At 38.4% G+C, this 15,032-nt stretch overlaps 1 protein-coding gene and 1 non-coding gene across 7 annotated transcripts in view; one reads left to right on the top strand and one right to left on the bottom strand.

Annotated features, from left to right (window-relative positions):
• Positions 1–4,689: 4,689 nt before the first annotated feature.
• Als2 (alsin Rho guanine nucleotide exchange factor ALS2) overlaps positions 4,690–15,032 on the top strand; it is a 73,611-nt gene continuing 63,268 nt past the window's right edge. For all 6 annotated transcript variants that reach the window (XM_076865671.2, XM_076865674.2, XM_076865675.2 and 3 more), the window contains exons 1-2: positions 4,690–4,734; positions 7,483–7,562. The gene's annotated coding sequence lies outside the window, so the exon portion shown is untranslated. The remainder of the gene's footprint in view (positions 4,735–7,482; positions 7,563–15,032) is intronic.
• Trnai-uau (transfer RNA isoleucine (anticodon UAU)) lies at positions 12,064–12,139 on the bottom strand. Its single transcript has one exon. It is a non-coding gene; the product is annotated as a tRNA-Ile (tRNA).

Raw genomic sequence — 15,032 nt, forward strand, 5'->3', positions numbered from 1 at the left:
GGCTCTGGCAACCATTATTATACTCTCTACTTCTATGGAATCAACTTTTTTAGATTCCACTGAATGAAGTCATTCAGTATTTCTCTTTCCCTGGTGGCTTATTTCACTTAATGTCCTTTAGTTCTATCCATGTTTTCCCAAATGACAAGATTTTGTTCTTTTTTAAAGACAGAATAGTATTCCATTGTATGTACACCATATTTTCTTTGTCCATCCATCAGTTGATGAACAGTTAGGTTGATTCTATTTCTTGGCTACTAGTGTTGCAATAAACGTGGGCATGCATACATATCTTTTATACATTAATTTCCTTTGGACATATACCCAGTATTATACTTGCTGGTAATTCTATTTCTAGTTTTTGAGGATTCTCCATACTGTTTTCCATAATGGTTGTACTAATTTACATTCCTACCAACAGTTTATGAGATTTTTTTTCCCTTTCTCCAAATCCTTGCTGGAGTTTATTATTTTTTTTTTTTTTTGTCTTTTTGATAATGGCTATTCTAAATGGGATGAGAGAATATCCCAATACAGTTCTTGCCTTTCCCTGCCAATTGGTTGAGTATTTTTTTTTCATATACCTCTTGGCCATTAGTATGTCTGTTTTTGAGAATGTCTATTTAGGCATATAAACCATTTTAAAGATTGAATTGTTTGGGTTTTTTGAGTTTTTTGCCATAGAATTATTTGAATTTCCTATATATTCTGAATATCAACTCCTCGTCAGATGTATAGTTTGCAAATATTTTACTCCATTTTGTAGGTTGTGCCCCCCTTCTGTAGATTGTTCTCTTTGTTGTATAGAAGATTTTTAGTTTGATATGATCTAGCTGTCTATTTTTGCTTTTGTTGCATGTGCTTTTGTGATCAAAACCAAGAACCTTTGTCCATTCCAATGTCCTGATGTGTTTCTCCTATTTTCTTTTAGAGATTTTTCTTTTGGAACTTACATTTAAGGCTTTAATCCCTTTTGAGTTGATTTGGAGAGAGGGTGGGGAGGTAGATATTATTCAGTTAGTTTGCATGTGGTTATTCAATTTTCCAAGCACTGTTTATTGAAGAAACTCTACTTTCCCCAGTGGATGTTCTGAGCACTTTTGTCAAAAATCAGTTGGTTATGGATGCTTGGGTTTATTTTTAGGGTCTGTATTCTGTTAACTTGGTCTATATGTCTTTTTTTTTTTTTTAAATGCTAATACCATACTGTTTTGATTACCATAGCTTTGTATATATTTTGGAGTCACCAGTATAATGCCTCCTGCTTTGTTCTTTTTATACCTTTTTTTTTCTTTGTGGTGCTGTGGATCAAATCCAGGGCCTCACTCATGCTAGACAAGTGCTCTACTACTTAGCTACATTCTCAACACCCCATGCCCTCTTCTCATGTTAAAAGTTTTATAAGTAAAAAAGCATATGATTAAATCAAACCATACAAAATGGCAAAGAATAAAGTCAAGTTTTCCTCACTTTCTTGTTCCCAATTCCCTCCCCACAGTGCCAGATACTCTTAAATGTGTTCTTTTAGAGCTGTAATCAAGGATAAGGATATATGTCACAGTATTACTGAAAACTCAGTCCTTGACCCTGATGCCAATCCAATAATGAGGACACAGTATTAAGAAAAAGGAAAAAGAAGTTTTGCTAGCAAAGAAGAAGCACGGGGACCCATTTCCCAAAGGCTGTGATTCTCCCCATCAGGGGAATAAGGAGAAGAAGGGTTTTTAAAAGTTGATTCAAAAGCTACACCCCAAACTAGGGAGGAGATTAGAAAGATCAGGGAGGAGAAGGTTGGGAAGAAAAAAAAAATGTCAGTTTTAGAGAAGCAAGGACTATATTCAAAGCATAAAGTGGGCCACTGTTACAATAGCTATTCACCAACCTACCTAATCTTTTTTTCCTGAAAAGCCATATAAATAACACAATTGGTAGAATACTATACACATGATCCACATCTAACTTTTTTTTTCCTCTTAACAACCTAACTTCCAGATCATTTTGTATAAATAATCCTCATTCTTTTAAATGGTTGTACAGAATTGAAACCAGAGTTTGAGATGAAACTTGATGGATGGGTTCTATGCAGGCCTTGCCCATTTCCATCTTGTTTGAAGAATGAAATCCAACAGACAATAAGTGTAGGATTTATTTAAGTGAAAAGAGATAGAACTCTTGTAATGTGGGAAAGGACCTGATAGCAGGAAAACCTTTTGATGTGCTACCTAGGGGCTGATATGGGTTTTGAGTATGAACATTGAGGAAAATCTGTTAAACAGGCATTGAAAAAGTACCAAAGCCATTGGTCAAAATACATGTTAAACAGGTATTGAAAAAATATCAAGGCTATTGGCTGTGTTCTTTAGTCTTCTGAGTTTGAATCCTTCCAGTCACTTCCATTTGGGTTCCTCCCACCTTCCATTTTCCCTGGGCTCTGGGACAAAGGAGTTGACTGGAATGTTTCCACCCCTTAGCTTCATGGTCTTTACATTTGAAAAAGGCTTTGGTGGGGCCTACTACTCTGACTGCCTAACCATCTATTCTTATTTAGAGTGGTTCCCCTGTCTGACCATATCATTAGATTCCATAATTAGGAGGTGGCTACTGCTTCCAGTAGACTTGAAAAAGCTTGGATTACAGACTGGGTAAGACTGAGAGGTCAGAAAGTAGAGGTATAACATTAGGTTGCAAAGGAAATAAGGCAGAAAAAAAAAATAAAAATGAGACAGAGTTGGGTGCGGTGGATCACACATGTAATCTCAACTACTGGGATGGCTGAGACAGAGGATTGCAACTTTAAGACTAGCTTCAGCAACTTAGTGAAACCCGGTCTCAAAATAAAAACAAAAGGGCTGGGAATATAGCTTAGTGGTAAAGTGCTCCTAGGTTCAATCTCTAGTATGGGGCTGGGGTTGAGGGGAAGAGGAAGGGAAGGAGAGGGGAGCAACCTTATATACTGAAAGATTAAGAGAGGTGGACATTGAAAATACACACAAAAAAGTAGGGCTAAATCATGGAGCAAGTCTCTAAAGGAATTGGAAGAGATGTCTCTGGAGAAGGGTCCAAGGAGTTTCCAGAGGAGAGGGGGAACTCAACTCAGAACCAGTGGGGTTCTTGGCATCGGTGAAGGAAAAGAATTTCAGCATAAGCCAGACAAGGCAGAGGCAGAGGTTTATTTAGGAAAGTAGATATACATTCAAGGGAGAATGAAAGCTGACTTGGGCTAGGGGTTGGGGTGGGATGTCCAGGGGCAGGGCTGGAGGTGCACAATTCTGTGTAAATTTCCCTCATTTTACAAGCGCATGGGCCAAAATTTACAACCTGTTTTGTGCCTCTCAATGGCTTGTGCGTATTTCCTTCAAGTTTCAGTATTTCTCTGTTTATCCTAAATCCCTATCTCAGAAGGTTTCCCGAGTTCAAGTGGAGAGATTAACCTTGAGAGGTCAGAACATTTCTCTTAAGGCAGAAGGGAGACGGCGAGATGGCGAAGAAGGCTGTCGTTGCAAGTAGACTTTGAAATAGTGGCTAGCGGAGTTGAGGAAATTCACCTCTACTGGTCTCATTTTCCTCAGAAATGTAGGAGATGAAGTATTTTATTTTTATTTTTCCAAAGGGGATGGGGGTTAAGTAAGAGGTTAGGAGTACAAGGGTTGGGACTAGCCAGGAGGGAAAAGCTGATAGTCTGAGAAGCAATGTGTAAATGTGACTGTTTTAGGCTCAATCAATAATACCTGATCGCATGGAAGTCCTGACATAAGTTGGACACCTTTGGTTTATAATGACATCAATTCGCAGGGTCGTGTGATTTCTTGCACTGGTGCAGGAGTGGATGGAGCTGGTTGAGGTTGCAGAAGAGTTTTGCAGGTGAGTGGAGCATTGAGGAGGCAAGCGATTGAAGGTTTGGTGAAAGACCATTTATAGCTGGGAGCTTCAGACTCTGAATACACATTCATCGTTGGCTGTTTAAATATATGTTTGCAGGTCCAGTGCACCGCCTAGCTTAAGGGAGTTAGCCTCCCTGGGGCCTGGTACCAAAACCGGCGGTGAAGGACTTCAGGGTGCTGGCGGGGTGGGGCTGTGACAAGCAGATGGTTGGGAAACTCATTTTATTCAGACCGTACACTGGGGAACCCCGCAGGAATCATAGGGGAGGCCAATACCCTTCGGGATTATAACTGAGTAGTAACAGTGTGGACACTCCAGCAAACCGGCGCCGCGTGGCGATGACGTCATTCCAGGGGACAGGAAGCGATCACTTCACATGCAGTTCACAAAGGCAGTTTAAAGATATTTCAGGCTTTTTACTTTATACTTCCACCTCCTGCAGTTTGAAGTAGTATCAAAATGATACTCCTTCACCGTCGCCCGTCACCATGGAAACGCTGGGCAGCTAGGCCGGGACAATTCCATATTGCGTCATTGTTGAAGCGCGCCCGGGAACTGGTGGTTCTGCCCTAGCCTAGGGAGGGGCACTGCGCATGGAAACGTTGGCTTCAGTGCTTAACGCATCTTCAATAATTTTGGTCCCTACTAGGCGCCGTCTCCAGTCTTCCAGTCTCACCCCACCTACTCCGGGAGCAATCCCCTCCCGCCCTCCACCCGCTCACCGCCCGCGGCCCCGCCCCTGTACGGAGGCCCCGCCCCCGTGAATCAGCTGATCTTTCGGACCCGCGGGGCTGCTGGGCTCGCGCCGGATGGCGCCGGATGCTGATCGCTGTGCTGCCGGTGGAGCGTCAGGTGAGCCAGCGCGGGTCCCGGGGTGGCCCTTGGCTTCCGAGGACTGATCTATCGGTCGGGACCTCCTGGGTGCGGATGGCTGGGGTCCGGGAGCGAGGCGGAGACTCCGGCCGAGGCCCTGGAGTGCACTGCGGGGGCCTGCGGATTCGGCGCCCGGGTCTTCCCACCCAGTGTCTACAGACGGCGCCTGCCTGTCGAGGAGCTCCGGACGCTGCCCGGGGCCCCAGGTTGTCCCTCTCGCCCGTATCCCACCCTCCCCAGTCTGGCCTCCCCTGCAGTGGTCTCAGTGGCGTGAAATTCCTTCTTGCCCTCTCTTCCCGCCTCCACCCACGCTGCTTTCCAGCCATTCATTCTTGAGGATTTATTGACTGCCCACACTAGATGCTAAGGAGATAAACCCGGGTCCCTGGCCATGAACCCTGGTGCGGGTCCCAGGCCGATTTGCCCTACGGTGCAAATCGTGGTGAAGAGTAAACCGAGGGCTTTGGTGTTTTGAAAAGGCGATTGCGGAAAGAAGAAAATGACTTTGATATTAGTAATTAGGAGTTTAGTCAAGTCTTCTTAGTGAGTCAAGTGATCCATTAGAAGAGAGGTTAAGTTAAGAAGTATTAGAAGTTGAAGTGGTGTATTCCGGTACGGCATTTCCTTTTTGGTTTAGGAAGGTGAAGGAAATAACTGTTGTATCCAAATGAAGATCCTTACTCTGTTGCCTTTATTTGTTGGTGACTGTAAATGTTCTTTAAAGTGCTATAAGAAATAACATTGTGTGACGTATGTTTATCTGAGCAGGTACAATATTTGGCAAAGCAATTAGTCACACGTTTTTTTCTATTGTATACGTATGTGACTCGGAGTGACCAGTTGATCTTTAGGTTAGAACTTAAAACAGATTTTTTTTTTTGTCTTTGCTGGAGATTGAACCCAAGTCCTCACGCATGCCAAGCGAGCGTTCTACCACTGAGCTACTACCCCATCCCTTTTTAAAATTCTATTTTGAGATAGGCTCTTGCCAAGTTGCCTAAGCTGGCCTCAAACTTGCAGTTCTTCTGCCTCAACCTCTTGAATAGCTGAAATTACCATCCTGTGCCGCCGTTCCTGGCTATTCACAGAATTTAAAGCCGTGAAAATTTTATTTTGTAGTAGATTGCACTATTTTAATCTTAATAATGTAGCATAGTGGCTTTGGCATGCTTACATCTTTCTTTGAGCAAGTTACTGAAACCTCTTCACATTGGTTTCCTTATCACTAAATCGAGGATAAAATTACTTTCCTAACATTAGTAACTTTTATATGTAATGGTTCATGTATCTGTTTATTACAGTGCCTGGTTCATGGTAAATATTCAGTATATATTAACTCTTCTTATAATTGTTTCTTCACTTCATCATGATCCAAACTATATGGATTTTTTCCTGAGTGGTGAGAAAGATATATTTTAGTAGAACAATTATTATTCATGTTTTTAAATCAAAAGAATTTTCCAGATAATTTTGTGATACTTATATTTAGAGAATATGCTTTCAGGTTGGTCTCTAGTTACTTTGATATTAAATAAGGCATTTTAATGTGTAAAAGATGCCGTCTATACCTACCTTAAATTTATTACCTCCTAAACAGCGACTAGTTAGGCATATTGAAGGCTCATAGTTATATCAAGAAAAAATTTAAAACCACTTTGTGATGTTAAGATTTGAATAGGTAATGGTCCAGAAAATAAAGTACCAAATCATAATTCTTGGGAAAAAATTTGAGTACCATTTCTCAGACTGCTCATTTCTTAAACTGATATACAAAGTATGAACTGCATCCTTTCTTACCAGATTTGTTTTTCACAGTTTAGACTATCATTTGAAACCCTTACTTTGAGCATTTTGACTGTTAAAGAAGCAAAGGTCATATTAAGAACTTTACTGAGTCCTGATTTTAGTTTTCGTGTGATTAGGTGGAAAGAATACTATCAATCTACTTTTCATAAAAAAACATGGGTTTAAGCAGTAACTGTTGGAGTTCCTTCTAACAGTATTTCTAAAGAAATGTCACAGGATTGTAACAATCTTCTATGATTATTAGTATGAGACTAGTAAGGTATGAGTGAAAAACTACGAAGCAGAATGGAATGGTGATTTTTGAGACTGTGTTTAAGAAGGCTTGCTTTGATGTAGTAGAAAGTTGAATACCTTTTTCAGTCACTTTGAGGAATGATAGGATGATTTTAGTGACTTCCAAATCATTTAGCTTTTCAAAATAACTTTACAGTATTAAATCTACCACATAGTCAAGCTATATTAGAGATACGGGTTTTCTTAATAGAATTTCCTTTTTTTAGCAGATTTTTTTTCTTTTAACCCTTATCCATTGATAACCAAATAATACAGTTATCACTAATAAGAAAGTAGTACATTTGTAAGGTGTGGGTCCTTAAGAAACTGCTTGGTAATCACAAATAAAGTAGCAATATACTATGATTTGATTCTTTTTTAGTATTGTACTAATTTTCCTATCTGTATTTCCTGTTTCTCTAGATATGTGATGGTGGTGTCTTTAGCTTATGTCTTGGTGTTTGCCTGTATGCAGATGAACTAATTGATCCAATTAGGGTAGAGCAAAACTATTTAAATTAGTCAAGTACTGAATACTTTTTTGGGATATTGTATAGTGTGTGTGTTTGTTTTGGTACTGGGGGTTGAAGCTAGGGGAGCTTTACCACTGAGCTACATACCCAGTTCTTTTTTATCTTTTATTTTCAGACAGGGCTTGCTCAGTTGCTGAGGCTGGCCTTGAAGTGGCAATCCTCCTGCCTCAACCTCCCCAGATTCTAAGATTACAGGTGTGTAACACCATGCCTGCCTATCTATATTTCTTTTAAATTTAAAGAATATGTAGTTTTCTCAGCTCTTAGGAAAAAAAGATTGGGGCTGTTTGGTAGAGGTTCATTTTGCTGCCAATGAAGTATGCCTAGAGAGATTAGCTTTTGTCTAATTAATTCCATAAATTGATCAACTTATGTTTCCCTTAATTATCACATATTATTTAAGTATTTTTCTTCTTAGTCATCACATGGTTCTTATTTGGAAGGTGGCATCTGGGTGGGTTGTAATTTATTTCAGGGTTCTTTTCTCTGACAGCCTAAATTTTTGTTGAACCAATTTCTTAACTGAACTTGGGGGAGTTTCCCAAACAAACATCTAACAAAGATTTAAAGTAGCAATATAATACAGAATAATAATAATAATCCAACTGTATGTTGTGGGAAAACTGGTTTATGCATGCAATTAAATACTTATTTCCTAGTGAAAATGAACTATATCTTCACTTACCAGTATAGATACACCTCAAGTACATAATGTTAACTGAAAAGAATCAAGTTGCCAAAGGATATATAAAGTAAGATGTATTTTAAAGCCATCCAGTCACATCTATTGTTTATTGATAAATATATATCATGTATGTATTATGTATTTATCTAAAGTACATAAAAGTATAAGCATCTGTGTGGGAATGAGATCTATTTTTACTGAGTAGAGCTCCTTCAGCTCTCAATATAACTTTTTCTTCTGTTTTTTAAAGAAAGCTGAAGCAAATTTGGAAATATGTTCATGAATCTGTTAAAACTGGGTAATGAATATGTGATTTGTTTTTTATTTTTACAGTTTTATGTATGGCGAAGATGGTTTGTGAAACTCATACTTTAAAATTTCTTTTTTAATCAGGGTACTTTCCAACATGCTTTCTTTATTTTACTTTGTAACCTCAAAGTAGTAGAATGAAAAATAACTTCTTTCCCTGCCACAGGGAAGGAATGTACCAGTGCATCTCCACTATGTGAAGCTGTACTGTTTTGAAGACAGGAGACAGACCAATTCTTTGGTCAAGTTTTACTTTGCAGTTTGACTTTGTGTCCTGGGAAACACTTTTTTTTTTTTTTTTTTTTAAGGAAATGAGGATTGATCCCTTTTAAAGAGCTGCAGGGGAATTAAACTGCTAGAGATTCTGGGAAATACAGGCATATACTGGTCTTGAATTCTCAAAGTATAGAGGAGTAAGTTGAATCATAGCACTATAAAAGGAATTTGGATATAGATTAACTCAGATATGAAATTACCACGGATTTCATGTGATCGTTAACAGTTTTGTGAAGTTTGGGTTTAGTTGGGTTTGCATTAATTATTCTCATGGGTATGATAATTCTAGCAATTGAATTTCAAATTCCCAAGTACTGCAACAATTTATGCTTCTTATTATATGGCATTATTACAGAATGTTTCATGGGAATTGTAGTAATTCTGAAAAATTCATTTTAAAAATATGCAGTAGTTGTTATAAAAGAAGCTAAATGAGCATGACTGGGTATTTATCATGCTGCATTTACATACTCTTTCCTTTTAGAGGATTCCCATAATCAGAAGAGTGCAGATTTATTAGGTTTCGGTATAAAATTAGCAAGGCATCAAAAAGTACACTGTGAGGCTGGGCGTCGTGGAGCACCTGTAATCCTAGTGGCTCAGGAGGCTGAGGCAGGAGGATTGTGAATGCAAAGCCAGCCTCAGCAAAAGAAAGGTGCTAAGTAACTCAGTGAGACCCTGTGTCTAAATAAAATTTTAAAAAAAGGGCTGGGGGTGTGGTTCAGAGGTTGAGTGCCCCTGAGTTCAATCCCTGGTATCCCCCCACCAAAAATAAATAAATAAATAAACACTGAGAAATCTTCACATCCCTGATCACACCAAAAGCTGTCTCCCTGTACTAAAGGGAAAGGGAGAAAGATATTATTCTTCCTTGGGTTGTGTAACATTTGCAAAGTGGTATGAGATAAAAGTGTCTCCATGGTTAGGAAATACCATTATCAAATTGTGAACAAGAATTTCTATTATGAAAGATATTTTACTTTTATATCTGATGTTGACTTTTATTATAGGCTCTAGAAATCTATAGCATTTGGAAGACTGTAGAATAGAACTCAAGATTAAGGGCAGTGTCTCCCACTCAAGTATTCACTTAAATGTAGCCAGCTTGTATGAAGTGGTTACTGTGGGTACCAGCGTACTGTACCGATGAATAAGGTTTAGTGTCTTGGCTTCAGGAGTTTTGTTGTTGTTGGCAATACTAGAGATCATACCCAGGTCTTGCAAGTGCTCTACTGAACTACTTCCCCAGCCCTTTTAATATTTTTATTTTGAGACAGGGTCTTGCTAAGTTTCCCAGGCTGGCCTAAAACTTCCGATCTTCCTGTGTTAGCCTCCCTAGTAGTTGGGATTATAGGTGTGCACCACTGTTCCTGCCTTACCTTTAGTAATTTTTCATGAATGAATGACTTAGTAAGTGCATTATCCTATTGGTAACAAAGTTGTAAATAAGTAGCTTTCTAGATCAGCCTACTGAATTTATTCAATACATTAATTTACTGAGTTCTTCATCTGGGTGAAAATTTAAAGGCTAGTCAGCTCCTGAAGTAGAGTTAGGCAGTGCTCCCTATGCATCACTTACTGTTGAGAACGCTGGGATTTTAAGTGGCTTTGACCTTCCATGGTGGTTGATTTTTCAAGGCTTCAGTGCTAGGTGATCTTCCTTAACCTTCTGTAGTGCTTGGTGAAGGTTTCAGGGCAGGATGTCCAAAAAGTAGCAGTTGTTATTATATAGGTTATTTGTAAGTCAGATGTTTGAGTTCTTTCAGATGTAAATATATTGACTGAGACAAACATTTATTAAGCATTTACCCTGTGTACATTCCAGATACTCTTAAATTATTATTTGCTGTATTCACAAGATAAATTCTAGCTTACTACATTATAATAAAATATGACCAACTAAAACTTTAAGAAGAAAATGTTAATGGGTACTTGAAATTTTGTTTTTGTGTGTGTGGTGCTGGAGATTGAAACCAGGGCCTTTATACATTGCTAGACAAGCACTGAGTCATGGCCCCAGATCTTTTCCTTTTGTTTTTGAGACAGGGTCTTGCTAGGTTGCTCTGGCTGGCTTCAAACTTTTGATCTTCTTGTCTGAGCCTCCTAAGTAGCTGGTATTGTTATTATTGTTGCTGTTATTTTGTGTTCATGTAATTTATTTTACTAATAATGTCCCCCAAAGTGTAAGAATGGTGGTACAAAGGAGATACCAGGATATAAAACATGGACGGATAATTTAACTCTGATACTGCATGATAATGCATGTAAGAAAAAACATAATAGGGCTTGGTACTGTCCCAGGCATCTGTAAGGGACTTAGAACTTATCTCCTGTGTATAAGGGTGGGGGCTATTGTAGTATGGAAATTCTTTGAGGCAGAAATTCATTTATTTACACATGTATGTTGTCTGTCTACAGATATTAAGTACCTTTTCTATATTAGAAACATGCTAAGCAGCTGGGATTTGCACCCTGTGTCCATGGAAATTTTAGACTAGCAAAGTACCTGGAATATAATAATAAAAAAATACATGCAATTTTGATGTTGAAATTTAAGCACTTGAAGTTTTCACTATGATCCACAGATTTATCTGTCACTAAGTTATTAAGGAAAAAGGACTTTATCCTTTTAAAGTTTACTAGAGATAAATACAGGAAATTCCTATACAATTTTTTCTTTTTTGCACTTGAGATAATAGTCTACTAATGCATTCCGCTACCACAAACATTTTATCTATATCCTGCCCTGTTCCCTCCAAGTTTAAGGCAGCTTACAAAAGTGTATAAATATAAGGTAAAATAAAGAAACAGAAAGAATGAAGCCAGGAGTGAGAATAGAATATACAACACACATATTGTAAAGTCCTAATCACCTACAAGCAGCATCATATGGGACATCCTCCTCTAGAATCCATAATCCTGCCTTTGTCTGTACTGATCATCTTTTTTCTTTATTTTGGGTCTTCGTTTTCCGTTTAAATTCACTTTTTTTACAGTGTGGTTTTTACTCCCCAAACAGACCACTGAAATTGTGACCAAGCTCAGCAGTGATACCTGTTTTGGCAGATGCAGTGGACACTTTTTAAGATCTCATCATATGAACCCTGCTGCCTTGACCTAATTGGCCTCCTCCTCTGCTTTGCTTTCATGTGCCCACAGCATGGTCATGTTTCTCCTTCCTTTCGGACCACTTCTGACTTCAGTCATCTTTGTTGGGTCCCCATTCTGGTCAAGCTGAATGTGTAGGAGCTCTGTACAGCTTGATCCTGTGCCTTTCCTTTTTCTTTACCCACACTCGGTGCCTATTGTGCTGATTTCAGATATTATTCATATGTCTTCCCATATGTCTTTCTTCTGAACTCCATGTTCTTATATTAAACTGCTAATTTGACAAGTACTTTCTTTGCTTTTTTTTTTTTTTTTTGATGGTGGTGCTGGGGATTGAACCCAGGGCCTTGTGCATATAAGGCAAACACTCTACCAACTGAGCTATATCCCCACCCTTCACATGTACTTTCTCACAGGCAACTTGAACTTAACAAAAACAACAAAAATTTTACCAGAGTCTTGTATTTCACTTGAGGATCTTGTCTCTCTCAGCCTTTCCCATTTCAGTAAATAGAACCACTAAGCTTGGGGCAGTGGTACATACCTGTAATACTAGCTACTCAGTAGGCCGAGGCAGGAAGATTTCAAGTTTCAGGCCAGCCTGGGTGATTTAGTGAGACCCTGCTCAAAATACAATTTTAAAAGGATTAGGGGATGTGGCTGAGTGGTAGAGTGTTTGCCTAGCTTGTATGAGAGGCCATAGGTTCAACTCCCAGTACTCAAAAAACAAACAAACAAACAAAAAAAGAACCATTAACATATAGCTGTTCAAGTTAGAACCTGGAGCCCAAACTTGATACCTCTTCCTTTATGTCATTTATTCATCTCTTTCATCTCCACCAAGTTAGCAGACTTGTATGAAATGAAAGAGCCCAGATCTCCTCATTCCAATGAGAACATGAGCCAAGGGAGTATTTATAGGTAGGATATTCCTTGCAAAATTAATTTGTGTGCTGTAAGTGAATATGTTCAGTATAAAATTGACTTAAATGTTTTCAAAGAAATGTTAATCATAGGGCTGGGGTTGTAGCTCAGTGGTAGAGCATGTGTGAGGTCCTGGGTTCTATCCTCAGCACCACATAAAAATAACTAAAATAAAGGTATTGGGTCCATATACAACTAAAAAAAATTAAAAAACAAAGAAATGTAAATCATTGCCATTAAGTCATCAAAACATCAATAGAATATCTTGGTGGAAGCAGTACAACTTCCTCCTGTACTCTTCAAGGTGAAGTTAATGTTAAAAGTACAAGAAAGAACTGGATCTCTGTGTTTATAATCCCAGCTACTGTGGAGGCTGAGGCAGGGAGATCACTTGAGGCCGGGAGTTAGAGGCCAGCCTGAACAACATAGTGAGACCCCCTCCTGCCACCCACTCCCCCCCAAAATACATAAACTGAAGGAAATATAAAAATAGTTAAAAGTTGGGAGACATGTACCAAAAATGGTAGTTGTTTTAGAATACAAGATTCAAGTTTCTTGTTCAAAACCTTTGGGGCAAGATGTGTTTTGGAATTTATATTTCTTTTTCTCTTAAGAATAAGGCGTATAAACCATATGTTATATAATACTTTGTGTAGGATCTATAATATTATTACATTATTGTCATGTTAATATTTATGCAGCAAGATAGAGAGATATAAAGGCTAGACTACCTCACATTTGTTCAGGTCAGATTTTGCTGTCAGAGGGTTCAGGTCAGATTAGATTATTTCACCAAAAGAATTATGGAAAAAAATCTAGTTTTAAAAGCTTTTAGATTTTGGATTTCTGGCTAAGGTATTGTGGAACTGTAGGTGATTTGTAGCTCTTCTTTCTTCAGTAATTAGCACATTTATACCAGATTAATTTTTAGGGCATTCCCAGATTATGGTATTAAATGATAGCCTCAGCACATACCAGCTCCTTTTTCTGTTATATGTAGCAGGAGGATGTGTATCCAGTGGAGTCCAAAAATGGAGTTAGATCATTAAGAACTATTTGCTCTTATTTTTAAAGAGCATCTGAGAGTTTAATTACTTTGCATTTTACTGTGGAAGAAATAGTAATTTAAAGTATAGGGTGGTATACTTTAAAGTGGATCAAGCTTTGTTCTTTGGCTCATAGAACTTAATAGCTACAAGGAATGCTGGAGTCTAGTTTGCTTACTTTTTGGACATACCATTGATCTATGGAGAGGTAAAAAGGCAAGAGAAGCCCATGTATTCTGACTCCAAGTAAGTGATGCTTATATAGCATCACACAGCTTCCTTATGAGAGCTGCTTAATCTAAAACAGGTCTATGGAAGAAAATTATTATTAATAGAAGAAAAGCAGTAGTACAGAGATCTTTCCCCTCAAAGAATGTAGGGTAAGGAGCTTAAAGTTTAGAGGAAGCCCTATGATTAAACAATTTTATAAAACTTTAAAAAATACAGCAATATAAAGCAATTAAGGAAGCTTAAGTGCTATTAAAAATCTTATAGATATCTTGGAGAGGGAATTCTAAAAATACTAGAAAAAGAAAAAATTTAGGTTTACTTCCCTTTTCTGTATGAATGCATAATTGAGAAAGAATGTCTTGATAAATTTACACATGTGAGTAAAACTTTATAACAAGCTTTTCATATTTAACTGTGATATTCCAATATTATTTCTTTCTTTTTCTTTTTTCCCCAGTACTGGGGATTGAACCCAGGGACTGAACCCAGGGACGCTCTTATCACTGAGCTACATCCCTAGTCCTTTTTTTGTTTTGAGACAGGGTGACCCTAAGTTGTCCAGGCTAGCCTTGAACTTGCCATCCTTCTGCCTTAACCTATCAAATGGAATTACAGGAGTGTACCATGGTGCTGGCACATCTGTACCCAGCTTCCCTCTTCCACTTTGAAGAACTCTTTGTGATTACCTTGGGTCCACCTGGATGACCAGAATAATCTCCCTTTCTTAAGGTCAGCTGATTAGTACCATGTCACCTAATAGTCTCAGGGCCTGGACATCTTTGGGGACCATTATTCTGTCTACCCTATACAATAAGTAAAACACAACAACAAAAACTTTGCAAAGCATTTTATGGAGTTTTAATTCAATTTGGGTTTAGGGAAACAGGGGGGTGGTGATAAATAAAGATGTAATTGTTTTTTTAAAGAAAATTCTGACTGTGTGCAGTTGTGCTCACCTGTAATCCCAGCAGTTTGGGAGGCTCAGACTGGAGGATCACAAGTTCAAGGCTAGTCTAAGCAACTCAGTGAGACTCTGTCTCAAAATAAAAAATAAAAAGGGTTAGGGATATAGCTTAGCATAAAATT

Source organism: Callospermophilus lateralis, chromosome 9 (assembly GCF_048772815.1).
Source record: "Callospermophilus lateralis isolate mCalLat2 chromosome 9, mCalLat2.hap1, whole genome shotgun sequence".
Classification (NCBI taxonomy): domain Eukaryota; kingdom Metazoa; phylum Chordata; class Mammalia; order Rodentia; family Sciuridae; genus Callospermophilus; species Callospermophilus lateralis.